Source organism: Amia ocellicauda, chromosome 13 (assembly GCF_036373705.1).
Source record: "Amia ocellicauda isolate fAmiCal2 chromosome 13, fAmiCal2.hap1, whole genome shotgun sequence".
NCBI lineage: Eukaryota > Metazoa > Chordata > Actinopteri > Amiiformes > Amiidae > Amia > Amia ocellicauda.
The window spans coordinates 4,359,956-4,371,466 of record NC_089862.1 but is presented as its reverse complement, the minus strand read 5'-3'; the positions used below and the strand labels follow the sequence as shown (position 1 = coordinate 4,371,466).

General features: G+C 46.7%; 1 non-coding gene across 1 annotated transcript; it reads right to left on the bottom strand.

Annotated features, from left to right (window-relative positions):
* Window positions 1–5,889: 5,889 nt before the first annotated feature.
* Window positions 5,890–5,980, bottom strand: trnar-ucu (transfer RNA arginine (anticodon UCU)). The gene is given in 2 exon segments: window positions 5,890–5,925; window positions 5,944–5,980. It is a non-coding gene; the product is annotated as a tRNA-Arg (tRNA).
* Between the last annotated feature and the right edge of the window lie 5,531 nt (window positions 5,981–11,511).

Here is an 11,511-nt window from a genome sequence, read left to right as displayed (position 1 = left end):
CCACAAGACATTTATCGCCATACTGTTCTGCACGCCTACTGATGACGGGGCATCTCAGCGTGCTTGTACAAGTAGCATTTACAGATGTGTTTTTTTAATCCCTGTCTCGCTGATATTGAGACGAAAGGAAATGAATGGTTCTTCTTTTAGATAATGCGACTCATGTTGACTTGACTGTGAGGGGAAGTATTTGTCAGGCACACTGTGTGTTTGTCTGTTTATCTGTGGCTGTCTTTGTGTCTGTGGCAGTCTGTCTGTGTGTGTCTGTCTGTCTGTCTGTCTATCTGTGGCTGTCTGTGTGTCCGTGGCAGACTGTGCTTGTGGCTGTCTGTGTGTGTGTCTGTGGCTTGACCGATGGGGCTGGTTGGAAACATCATCGACCTGGGATTCTCTTCATCACAAATACATCTTACCCTGCCCACATGCCCGAATTGCTTTTCAGCTGGATCACAGCCTCGCCCCAGGTGGGCAAAACCTCCAAAAGTGGTACAAACTCATCCACGTATTGCAGTGTTTCTGGGAAAGCTGGCATAGTGAGTGAGAAAGTCAACCCTGACAGTGTGGCGAGAGACGGGAAGCCACGGAATTTATGCGCTCTGTGATGTCAGTGCAGTGTTTGCAGTGTTTCTGGGAAATACTGTTTATTTGGTTTAGTATTTTACATTTACATTAAATAAAAACAATTCAAATTTTTTAATGCTCATGATTAAAATCATTAAAATATCAATCCTTAAAATCACTTAAAATTTTTAAAATCTGTGATTTTAACAAAGAACAAGACAATTAACTTCAAAATAAACGTGCCCAAAACAACAAAACAAACATGATAAAAGCAAAAACTGCTCACCAACATAAAGGTCAAATACATTGAAAATAACTGAAAATGCATTGGACAAAATAAAGAAACAATTAAAAAGGTAAAAATAAAAAACAAACAAAAAAAAGTCCAATGCATTTAAAATTAAATCCAAAACGGTCAATGTATTTGACAAAAGAATATAACAAAACTAAATCAAAAGACCCTAAACAATGTGGTTTAAAAACAACTAAATCTTTAAAAACAATTAAGATTCATTTTTAAAATCTTTTTTAAAAACAATCATCCATAAAATCTTTAAAAGATCTTGGACTCGGGCTCCAGCAGGGGGAACTGACCGTCCCCGGAGGTGGGTCCCATCATGGGATCCTGAGCTCCCCCAGATCTTGTATGTGCCAGTTCTTATAGGCTTCCTCCTTGCCCCTCTGATGGACCTCCAGATTGACATAGTCTCTTACGAACACCATGCCCCTCCGCGCGATGACGATCGGGTCCAGCTCCTGCTTGTTGAACAGACAGATGTTCCGTCCCTCCCACAGTGCCTGCTTCACTGCGCAGACGACACGCCACCAGCACCTCAGGGTGGATGATGATATTCCCCTGGCCGGACCGTACAGGATCTGCTGGGCGGTCGCCCGCACAGGAACGGCAAACCTGTGGAGGAACGGAGAAAACAGGAGCCAGACCCTGTGGGCGGAGGGGCACTCACTAAATATGTGAGCCTCCGTCTCCTTCCCCAGGCAACCCTTATAGGGGCAGGTGTCATAAGGAGCTATGCCCCTTCTGTGCATGAACACTCGGGTGGGGAGACACCGACTCACAGCCATCCAGGAGACATCTTTCTGCGTATTCGTGAGGCAAACATGCGTAGCGTTAGCCCAGATAAACCGGCAGGTTTCGGGAGGGAAATCTTCTATCCGGCTGGTCTCCTGGGTAGATCTCATCTGGCTACAGATGGTCTTATAATCCCAGGAGGCCAGCACGACTTTATGGAGGCCTACTTCGAGCGCAAAGGCTCGGAGCGCCCTGTAGAACGGCGGGGGATCCCACGAGTGCGGCCTGGTGTTATTCATGGCGCAGAGGCCGAATGGTCTCAGGCTGCTGGCAAAATAAAAGCGGTTCATGAAACTCACTTTCTTGCCAGCAGCCTGGATGTTCTTGACCACATAGGCCAGCCCCTGCGCCTTTATCAGCCGCACAACGTCCGGGACCCCCCTGCCTCCATCCAGGGTACCCTTCACCATCTGCACTCTTTTCAGCCTCTCCATTTTGCTCCCCCAGACAAACCGGAATATAATTCGGGTCACTAATTTTGCGATGACCTTGTCTGGGGGGAAGATCATTCCTACGTAGAGGAGTATCGGGAAGAGGATGGCCTTTACGACCAGCACCTTACCAGCCATCGTCAAGGTCCTTGTGCTCCAGCCGTGGATCTACCTTTGGACCTTCGCTATGGCCTCCTCCCAGCTCCGGGTGCCCGTGTTGGTCCCGTCGATCGTGATCCCCAGAACCTTGATAGACGGCTTCACAGGGAACACGGTCGGCGGGCCCCGGCCGACAGGCCATGCCCTGGAGAGGTAGACCTCGCTCTTGGCCTTGTTCACAGCGGCCCCCGTCGCCCTGCAGAAGCCGTCCAGCAGTTCCTCGACCCTGGCCACGGACGGAGCGTCCGTGCAAACCACGGCCACGTCGTCCATATAGGCCAGGGCCTTCAGTTGCTCTCCGCCGGAACCTGGGAGATGGAAACCTGTCACCCGGACGTCCCGGCGGATCGCCTGCATGAACGGCTCCAAGCAGAGGACGTACAGCAGGGCCGACAGGGGACAACCCTGCCGGACCCCCGACCTGACCGGAAATGGTTCGGTCAGGTGGCGGTTCACAAGGACCCTGCTGCTTAGGCCGCTGTAGATGATCTTAACCCACTTCCTCAGGCCAAGAGCGAGACCCATCCTCTCCATGACGAGCTGCAGGTATTCGTGGCCCACTCTGTCGAAGGCTTTCTCCTGGTCCAAGCTGATTAGGACCAGGGGAAGCCCTCTCTCGTTCGAGTAGGCCACGACATCCCTGAGCAGCATGGCGATGTCGGCCGCCGATCTCCCCGTGTGTTTCTGGGAAAGCTGGCATAGTGAGTGAGAAAGTCAACCCTGACAGTGTGGCGAGAGACGGGAAGCCACGGAATTTATGCGCTCTGTGATGTCATAGAAGTCAGCTGTGAGAGAGATCTGAGATGTCATCGCTGAACTGGCAGTGAAGGGAGAAGGAGAGGAAGGCAAAGCATGTACGTGGCTTCTCTCGCTGACTGGGCAAGATTGGATGAATGAGAGAGTGCAGAGATGGGAACGCAGTAAATATACAATGGTATTATGCAAATTCTGAATCGATTTATAATGTATATTCATGATTTCTTGATTGAGAGAGTTCTGTTTCTTAAGGTTAAACTTGTTTGCACATTGAATATTTACTTGCTGTGTGTGTGTGTGTGTGTGTGTGTGTGTGTCACTAGAAGTCCAGCACACTATCCATTGTGGCACAGAACCACAAAACTGTACGACGAAGATACTCTTCTGCATGCCTGCAGATGACCGGGCGTCTCAGTGTGATTTGACAAGTAGCATTTACAGCTGTGTTTTTTAAATCCCTGTCTCACTGATATTGAGACGGATGGAAATGATGGGTTCTTCTATTTGGTACAAGCGGCTCATGTTGACTTGAGTCTTCAGCTTGCAAGCAAGTGCAATGGGTATGCTTTCCAGCCCGTGCCAGCAGGGTTAGGCAAGATCTTGCAGGCCCATCCCTCCCGACGAGCGTGGTGTATACTCTGTCCGATTCCACCGTCTTGATTTCTGTTGCAGCCACTTTCCATGCTTTGCTCACTCGAGAGGCAGCCAGGTTAAGCGGGCAATAATGCACAAGTAGCTCTGTCTTGCGAATCTTGGAACTGTCCATTGGACGTACACGGCGTGAGTCATCAAGAAATGTCAAACAAGGAATGCCCACAACGAAGGTGGGATAGAAAGCCACGTGTGCAAAACACAACGGCTTAGTAGTCCATGGCCTTAAGTACAAGGCCACCTGATCCAGCTGTTCCCGGAGATGCAACTGACACGGAGGGGGACTGGTACAGTGACAGTGGCTAGGAAAAGAAGCAGGGTATGAGGTCTTGATAGTCAAGCAAGGATTTGGGACAAAGTTGGCATTCCAGAAAAGTAAGAAGTGAAGGCGTCAGCGAGGCACTCTGGCTGTCATGAGGCAGACTAGCAAGCTGTAAGTTTCATGAAGTGAGCACTGACTCTGGTGGGACTCAAAAGCCACAACCTTTGAATGACCACTGCCCTTTTCACTAGAAGTCCAACGCGCTATCCATTGCGCCACAGAGCCCCTCAAGACATTTATCGCCATATTGTTCTGCACGCCTACTGATGACGGGGCATCTCAGCGTGCTTGTACAAGTAGCATTTACAGATGTGTTTTTTTAATCCCTGTCTCGCTGATATTGAGACGAAAGGAAATGAATGGTTCTTCTTTTAGATAATGCGACTCATGTTGACTTGACTGTGAGGGGAAGTATTTGTCAGGCACACTGTGTGTTTGTCTGTTTATCTGTGGTTGTCTTTGTGTCTGTGGCAGTCTGTCTGTGTGTGTCTGTCTGTCTGTCTGTCTATCTGTGGCTGTCTGTGTGTCTGTGGCAGACTGTGCTTGTGGCTGTCTGTGTGTGTGTCTGTGGCTGGACCGTTGGGGCTGGTTGGAAACATCATCGACCTGGGATTCTCTTCATCACAAATACATCTTTCCCTGCCCACATGACGGAATTGCTTTTCAGCTGGATCACAGCCTCACCCCAGGTGGGCAAAACCTCCAAAAGTGGTACAAACTCATCCACGTATTGCAGTGTTTCTGGGAAAGCTGGCATAGTGAGTGAGAAAGTCAACCCTGACAGTGTGGCGAGAGACGGGAAGCCACGGAATTTATGCGCTCTGTGATGTCATAAAAGTCAGCTGTGAGAGAGATCTGAGATGTCATCGCTGAACTGGCAGTGAAGGGAGAGGGAGAGGAAGGCAAAGCATGTACGTGGCTTCTCTCGCTGACTGGGCAAGATTGGATGAATGAGAGAGTGCAGAGATGGGAACGCAGTAAATATACAATGGTATGATGCAAATTCTGAATCGATTTATAATGTATATTCATGATTTCTTGATTAAGAGAGTTCTGTTTCTTAAGGTTAAACTTGTTTGCACATTGAATATTTAATTGCTGTGTGTGTGTGTGTGTGTGTGTGTGTGTGTCACTAGAAGTCCAGCACACTATCCATTGTGGCACAGAACCACAAAACTGTACGACGAAGATACTCTTCTGCATGCCTGCAGATGACCGGGCGTCTCAGTGTGATTTGACAAGTAGCATTTACAGCTGTGTTTTTTAAATCCCTGTCTCACTGATATTGAGACGGATGGAAATGATGGGTTCTTCTATTTGGTACAAGCGGCTCATGTTGACTTGAGTCTTCAGCTTGCAAGCAAGTGCAATGGGTATGCTTTCCAGCCCGTGCCAGCAGGGTTAGGCAAGATCTTGCAGGCCCATCCCTCCCGACGAGCGTGGTGTATACTCTGTCCGATTCCACCGTCTTGATTTCTGTTGCAGCCACTTTCCATGCTTTGCTCACTCGAGAGGCAGCCAGGTTAAGCGGGCAATAATGCACAAGTAGCTCTGTCTTGCGAATCTTGGAACTGTCCATTGGACGTACACGGCGTGAGTCATCAAGAAATGTCAAACAAGGAATGCCCACAACGAAGGTGGGATAGAAAGCCACGTGTGCAAAACACAACGGCTTAGTAGTCCATGGCCTTAAGTACAAGGCCACCTGATCCAGCTGTTCCCGGAGATGCAACTGACACGGAGGGGGACTGGTACAGTGACAGTGGCTAGGAAAAGAAGCAGGGTATGAGGTCTTGATAGTCAAGCAAGGATTTGGGACAAAGTTGGCATTCCAGAAAAGTAAGAAGTGAAGGCGTCAGCGAGGCACTCTGGCTGTCACGAGGAAGCCCAGCAAGCTGTAAGTTTCATGAAGTGAGCACTGACCCTGGTGGGACTCGAACCCACAACCTTTGAATGACCACTGCCCTTTTCACTAGAAGTCCAACGCGCTATCCATTGCGCCACAGAGCCCCTCAAGACATTTATCACCATATTGTTCTGCACGCCTACTGATGACGGGGCATCTCAGCGTGCTTGTACAAGTAGCATTTACAGATGTGTTTTTTTAATCCCTGTCTCGCTGATATTGAGACGAACGGAAATGAATGGTTCTTCTTTTAGATAATGCGACTCATGTTGACTTGACTGTGAGGGGAAGTATTTCTCAGGCACACTGTGTGTTTGTCTGTTTATCTGTGGCTGTCTTTGTGTCTGTGGCAGTCTGTCTGTGTGTGTGTGTCTGTCTGTGTGTCTGTGGCAGTCTGTGCTTGTGGCTGTCTGTGTGTGTGTCTGTGGCTGGGCGTTGGGGCTGGTTGGAAACATCATCGACCTGGGATTCTCTTCATCACAAATACATCTTTCCCCGCCCACATGCCCGAATTGCTTTTCAGCTGGATCACAGCCTCGCCCCAGGTGGGCAAAACCTCCAAAAGTGGTACAAACTCATCCATGTATTGCAGGGTTTCTGGGAAATCTGGCATAGTGAGTGAGAAAGTCAACCCTGACAGTGTGGCGAGAGACGGGAAGCCACGGAATTTATGCGCTCTGTGATGTCATAGAAGTCAGCTGTGAGAGAGTTCTGAGATGTCATCGCTGAACTGGCAGTGAAGGGAGAGGAAGAGGAAGGCAAAGCATATACATGGCTTCTCTCGCTGACTGGGCAAGATTGGATTAATGAGAGAGTGCTAGGATGGAAATGCAGTTGTTCCCTCAAATAGTGTATAAGAGTTTTCTGGTCTCCTGATGGAGGTGTGGGTTCAAATCCCACTTCTGATAGACTGATTTATAGCATCACCAATGCTAGGAATTGCAACAGTGTTCTTTTCACACTTGTGTGTAATGCATTTTGCAGCCATATTACATAAACATGAGCAAATGCCTAATAACGTCCTAATAACGCCAAGGTCCTGGGTTCGATCCCCACATCGGCCAAGACCAGTCCAAGGTGCTCATCCGTCTAGTACGAGTCCTGTTTTATGAAAGTTTGAGATGAAACTCCCTGAAGGCAAGCGTAGTAGTGCACTTAAGCAGTGGTAGGATCCACAAGACTTCATCAAGCCGTGTCAAAGTCAGCCATCTACATGCACACGGGAAAATGTCCTTTCTCTGCTTTGCTTTTCTCAGAACACTTCATTTGCATTCTGTCCTCTGATTGTTTCAACTCGTGGGCTCCTGCCAATTCCTTATTACACAGACTTGGAGAGGGAAGCAATGCCAGTGGCTTCAAGATTCAACGCAAGTTTCATGAATGGCACATCTAAGCCATGGTGCCAACCAGACATTGAGCTGTTGGTCACCTCGACTCGGTTGCATAAGTGTTGAAAGTCACGGATTCCCGCAATTCTGTGGCCGCATTCTCAAGGCTATCTTCTATAATACACCTCTCAAAATAATAAGGGAACACGTAATCATCACAGCATAACACCAAGTCAATTACACTTCAGGCATATCAATCTGTACAGTTAGGAAGCCTAAGTGGTTTTGAATCACTGTCTCCTGTTTTGGTGCAAATGAAAGTGACAGCAGGTGCACCGGAGAGAGGCAACAGCAAGACAACCCCAAAAAGGGAATGGTTTTGCAGGTGGTGGCCACAGACGATTGCTCTCTCCTTATCCTTCCCGACTGATTCTTCTCTCGTTTTGCCTTTTGCTAGTGTCCTTGTCACTACTGGTAATATGAGGCGCTCCCTGCAGCCCATTCAGGTAGAATAGGAAGTCCAGCTCCTCCAGGATGTCACATCCATACGTGCTATCAGAAGAACCAGAAGGACCAGTATCTGCTTCTTTGTGCGAGGAGGAACAGTAGGAGCATTGCCTGAGCCCTCCAAAATGTCCTCCAGCGGTCTACTGGTGTGCATGTTTCTGACCAAACTGTCAGAAACAGACTCTATGAGGGTGGCATGAGGGCCCGTCATCCTCTAGTGGGACCTGTGTTCACAGCCCAGCACCGTGCAGCTCGATTGGTATTCGTGAAAGAGCCTGGAGGCACCGTGGTGAACGTTATTCTGCCTGCAACATCATCCAGCATGACCGGTTTGGCTGCTGGTTTGGAGAGAAACACAAAGTGCCCTCTGTGTATTCACTATGCAACCATCAACAACTCTGACCTGGTCATATATACGTCCCAGGGCATCATCCTGTGTCTGGTCCATAGCGAAATCGGAAACCCGGTTGAAGGCGGGATCCAGTGTCGGGCCTTCCACTGGAAGAAGGAGAGAGGAGGTGAGTCCCAGAACTCGTTCTTTCCCCTGGGTCCAACAGGGTACTGTTGGCTGCTACACGACTGGAGTCAGAGGGAAGGCTGTCCCTGCCCTGCTCATCACCTGCAGTCACTAATGGTGACCGGTCCCTAGAGACATGTCCCAATTGTGCCCCAGCCAAATCAGACAATGAGAGCCTAGGATCTTTAATATTGGACAGAAATTCAGAGCAGCCGCAACACCGGGCAGTACGTTCAAAGATGATGAAGAAAGCCTCTGGGTCGTCCTCCGGTCCCATCTTTGGAATCTGCAGACCTGCCCAAGCCGGGTTTGCTGCGGCCACAGCAGGGTTAGGTGCAGGAGCTGGTACTTGAAGTTGCTGGACAAGCGTCTCGAGAGTTTGTTGTTTTTGAGCCTGCAGCTTCACCTCTGGGGCCAACAACTGTTCCACTGGAGACGCCTCCATAGCTGTCCTTCCGGGTACAGAGTTCAGGGTAAGTATGTCACAAAGCTTCCCCACATTGGTCACCAAATGTAAATGCCGGACACAATAAACGGAGAGAGTCTCGGGTTCCGGCGGTGTCCGAGCTTTATTGGGGTTCACAATAGTCTAACAGAAAAAAACACAAAAAGGGGAAAACAAGGCAAAACCAGCACACAAAACATCCACACAAACAGGGTGCTCCGGGCAGTCAGAGGTAGGATCACCAGTCCTCCTTCTCAATGGTTAGCTGTCTCCCTCGGGGAAGGAGAGGAATTAAATAGATGAAGCACACCTGCCAATGACGTCACAGTTGCCTCAGTGCTCATTGCCTGCAGCCATGAGCTCACAAGCTGTCTGCGAAGCAGCGGACAACACGGCTGCAACACATGAGCACCTAATTAGTGTGCGTCAGCAGCAGCCATGCCGTGACAGACAGCGTCCTGCCAAAATCACAATAAGATGTATAAAAGTACAGAAAAACAAAATGTAATAAACTATAAATGATCTTTAATACATAGAACTAAAGAAAATAGGTTTAGTGTTTACAGATTCCTTTTTGGAAATACAATGACATGCATTACAAATGAGTATTTACATTTTATTTACAGCTGGTGCTCATGTGTCACTGTGCCCCTCAGGCTGTGGCAGGCGGTGACATATTGGGCAGCCAGGGAGGCTGTGTGTCCCTCCTCCAGGAGGACTGACCATTTTTATTTTTTCTCAGTTTTGTCAAAGGTAGGGTGGCATTCATTATTTTGTTAAGGAATGTGTCCCTTATTTTGGGCATATTTATTGCATTGCAGGAGGAAGTGCAACTCTCTCTCTCTGTCTCTTTCTCTCTCTGTGTGCGTCCGTCTGTCACTGGAGGCGTTTGTCGTCCCCGTCCAGTGACTCCCTCTTAACTCCCCCGGCCCCCTGGAGCGTGACCTACAGCCGAAGGGAGCGCCTGAGGGCTGGTTGGAAGCATCTTGGACTCGGGTTCCTCTTCATCACCAGAAGGGGGAGCCGGAGTAGATTCCTGCAGAGATTGACACTTGTTTTTTTGTTTCAGTAGAAACAGTGCGGAGGCGACCCTAATCCTGGTGGGGGGAGGTGTTTAAAAAAAAAAAAGTTTTATCTTCTTCATAATGACATTATCCTTCAAGAAAAGACAAAGGGCATCAGATGATCAATACGTTAATACATCTCTTATAATCTCTCTTTAAAATACCAACTATTACAATGTTAACCATACATAAACAAAACAACCTATGCTTTTGTTTTTAATGTTGCTAGATCTCACAGTGATAAAGTAAGGAAGATATGGTTTAACCAAAAAAGTTGATAAAACATTTCTTGGCAGAACGCAAACAGAGGACATGTAAATAGGCTGACATTAAATTAAAGATAAGATTCTAAATAAGCTATCTTTTCTCTTCAGTCATGATGAGGAAAAATTAATAACTTAAATAATTTCATTCAGAATGACAAAGTTGCTCAATGTAAGCGCATTTTTCAGAGTAACGTTAGCACAGCTTCCTACAAATTGTCTGATAGATAAGATTAAAAAAGAAATCAGCTATCGGCTATGTTACAAATGAGAATTATACTATTAATATTGTACATTTATGATCATTATGTTTGTAGTTTGGATATGTCGATAATATATTTGACAGTAAATGGGTTTTATATGGTGTGTCCAAAAAAACGAAACAAAAACCCATCCCAATTTGCGTTACGTGATCGGGACCACTCCGTGGACCACAGTGCCGAGGTCCGGACCACTCAGTCGCTGTGGTCCAGACCTTGGACCAAAAAATGCTACAACCCCTACTGCTCCGCTGTGTCAGTTGTTGCTGTAACTGAATCACAAAACTGGGTTTTGATGTGCTCCCCACGTGCGTGTTTACAATGTCACTGAAGAAAAAAAACATCGAATCTGGAACACTGACGAGAATTGGAAGAAGCCGTGGCTGTGGCTAACTGTGTCTGTGAGTAGTATAGATGGCAGCATCACTTATTTTGACAGCCGGAAGTCCCGCCCTCCCTATGTACCTTTGAACTGGAACTCCTCTCTCCTTCCCAGCACCCCCCTGGGTTACCATTTGACCCTCCCTTGTCAGCCATCTTGGATGATATCAGCCATTTTGGCTGATATCGGCCATTTGTAAGGTCATCGGTCATCTGGTGAGATGGTAGCCATTTTGTTAGGGTGACATCCATCATGGTGAATGTCCAAGGGCACCTCACCCTGCTGGTGTAATGTTTAATAGCATAAACTGTGTTTTTAAGGTTATATTGTTTTATGATACTGTTTTGGTAAATTAAAAAATAAGAAAATAAAAGTTTAATATATTTTATGTTATATTGTTTTATGATACTGTTTAAGTAAATATAAAGAGAATAAGAAAAGTTTTAAATACATATATATATTTAAAGTTATATTGTTTTATGATACTATTTTAGTAAATAAAAAGAGAATACAAGTTTTAAATACAGATATATATATATATATATATATATATATATGTATATATATATATATAGTTTATATTGTTTTATGATACTGTTTTAGTGAATTAAAAAATAAGAAAATTTTAAGTTTTATATATATACATTATATTATATATATATATTTACACTCACCTAAAGGATTATTAGGAACACCTGTTCAATTTCTCATTAATGCAATTATCTAACTAACCAAATCACATGGCAGTTGCTTCAATGCATTTAGGGGTGTGGTCCTGGTCAAGACAATCTCCTGAACTCCAAACTGAATGTCTGAATGGGAAAGAAAGGTGATTTAAGCAATTTTGAGCGTGGCATGGTTGTTGGTGC